A 2,681-nucleotide genomic window follows, 5' to 3' on the forward strand; every position below is an offset into this window, starting at 1 on the left:
GAGAGAGAGAGAGAGAGAGAGAGAGAGAGAGAGAGAGAGAGAGAGAGAGAGAATGAATGTATATGTGTCTGTGTTTATAAGCGTGTGTGTGTTTCTCATGTGTTGCTAACTGGAAAGCCAACCAAAGATACTACAAGTAAATTGTGCAAAATAAGTTTAATTAGAAAAAAAAGTTAAAATTAAAAACCTTGTTTCCAAGGTTCCATAGCCTAAAATGGTTCTCAACCTGTGGGTCGTGATCTCTCCAGTGAACTTCTATTGCCAAAATCGTTTACATTGATTGGGACTGTCTGCAGCAGGAGGAACTGCGTTAAGGGTGGCTGCTTTAGTAATGTCGAGAACTTTTAGGTTAACCTGTCTAGACTGATTGATGTGAAGATTACTTGAAAGGATTGAACCTCATTCTCTTGATTCCAGGTGATTTTTCTTGAGGTTTCCCCAACCCTAAATGAGACACACTTTCTACCTTTTATACTGGAGCAGTTTCAGCTCAGACAAACATAACTTCCCTTTGAAAGGCTGAATAAAGTTGAGTTGAGGTTTCCACAGTGTCCCTGATCACCTGGGATCTCCTAGCATTCCCTGGGAAATCAAAGCCTTCATATTCAAAATCTGAGAAATCTGGAAAAAAATTCCATAGTAGCTCGCAGTACACACACAGAGTTGAGGCAAAGACCACAAGACTCAGTGCTTGCAGGACCTTTCAGTATGCTGTTAGCTTAAAATTTAGCCTGCAAAACATTAGTACCCTAGGGATTAGCCTGATCTTCCTTCTTTGAGCCATTTTCTCAGTATTTTCTTGCTACTGTTCAGTTAGTGTAAACTGAGCTACTTAGATAGCTTTGTGAACTTCAAGGACTTGGTCTTAGCATTATCTCCAGACTTCTGTAGAATCAGTTAAAAAAAAAAAAAAAAATCCTTGCCACAAAAGCCCATGCACAGCTGGAGCCTGCTTTATCTTGCTCACCTTATCTCTCCATTCCTCCAGGCCCAGGAGAATCTACAAGCACACCCCAATAACCCTGCCTCTCCCAGAAGCCCTCTTTAGAGGCTTTTCCTCGCCAGGAAAGCAAATGTTATCCAAATCCACAATCCTTAACTTTAGGCTTCCCTAATCCCTCCAAGCTCACTTTGGCTGTATCATGGATGTCTGGATGCTGGGTTTTTTTTTTTTTTTTTTTTTTTTTTTTTGTAGTTGTCTCCTTTTTATGCACTAGTATTTTTCTCCTTTCCTATACCGGACAGTAGCAGACTTAAGGGTAATGCCCAGTTCTTCTGAAGCACCTAACAATGCAGGTCTGTTTTAAGCACACATTTTGGTTTTAATGTTTTTTTTTAAAGATTTATTTTTTTATTTATTATATGTAAGTACACTGTAGCTGTCTTCAGACACTCCAGAAGAGGGCATCAGATCTTGTTACAGATGGTTATGAGCCACCATGTGGTTGCTGGGATTTGAACTCCGGACCTTCGGAAGAGCAGTCGGGTGCTCTTACCCACTGAGCCATCTCACCAGCCCTGGTTTTAATTTTTTAATGCCAAGTTAATCATCAATACATCAATCATCAATGAGAATACATACTCAAGGAAGGTTGATGATTTATGAGGAAGACACTTCAAATACATATAAATATATATTAAATATATAAAAGGGAAAGAAAATACATAAAATGTAAGTAACAAGTGGTCTAAACTGGAGAGTGACATAACCATCAGATTTATATCCGAATGGTCTACTGTGATAAATCTACTCAAAACAGTTGCTGAGCTCTCTTAGGATCAAAGATCATTATATTCATATTTTGCTCTGAAGACCAGCCCCTTCCTTGAAATAGCTTCCAAAATATCTACTCTGCCTAATGAGCAAAGTTTATTTAAGCTTATACTCTAGGTTGATCAAAACTATTTTTAAAAACCACATAAAAAGTAGATTTCTACCACATTTGTTTTATTCATTGGATTGATGTTTCTGATACTCATTATAGGTTTAGATATTCATATGTGTTATGCTTCAACTAGTTACAACATACATTGTATCCATATCAACCGTCTCTACTGTCCCATATCTCTGTCAATGAATCCTTAGGTTATTTCTATCTTACCTATTGTAAAGAATCCTATGAAAAATAAGTGTGCTTATGAACATTCCTAACACTTCCTTGGCATAGATTCTACTCTTAAACTTCCTAAGATTAGGTTATGACTACTTGTGTCAAAATTCTCAGTCAGCACTCCTTCATACTGACTTTGTAGAGGACTATGGGATCACTGGGCATCCACTTTTAGATAGATTTTTAATCTTTTCAAAATCAGTAGTTGAAAAAGAGATTGTTGTTGCTATTTTAATCATTTCATTGATGAAGTAAATAGGTACCTTCAAAAATACAGCTGTGTATATTTTCTCTGTATAAAATACCAAATTTTACTCATGTTTGATAATAACAAAAATATTTTGAGTATCACAGAGCTACTCACTTTTTGACATATTATTTTGAGCACATATTCTCTTACTGTAACTTTGATTGTATTAAGAATATGACAGGAATTTGGTTTACTTTCTACATGGAGTCTCTGCCATACTGTAGAAATGATAAAACTATAGATACTTGTAAAAATATGCGCACACACACACACACACACACACACACACATATATATATATATATATATATATATATATA

Source organism: Mus pahari, chromosome 17 (assembly GCF_900095145.1).
Source record: "Mus pahari chromosome 17, PAHARI_EIJ_v1.1, whole genome shotgun sequence".
In the NCBI taxonomy this organism is placed as follows: domain Eukaryota; kingdom Metazoa; phylum Chordata; class Mammalia; order Rodentia; family Muridae; genus Mus; species Mus pahari.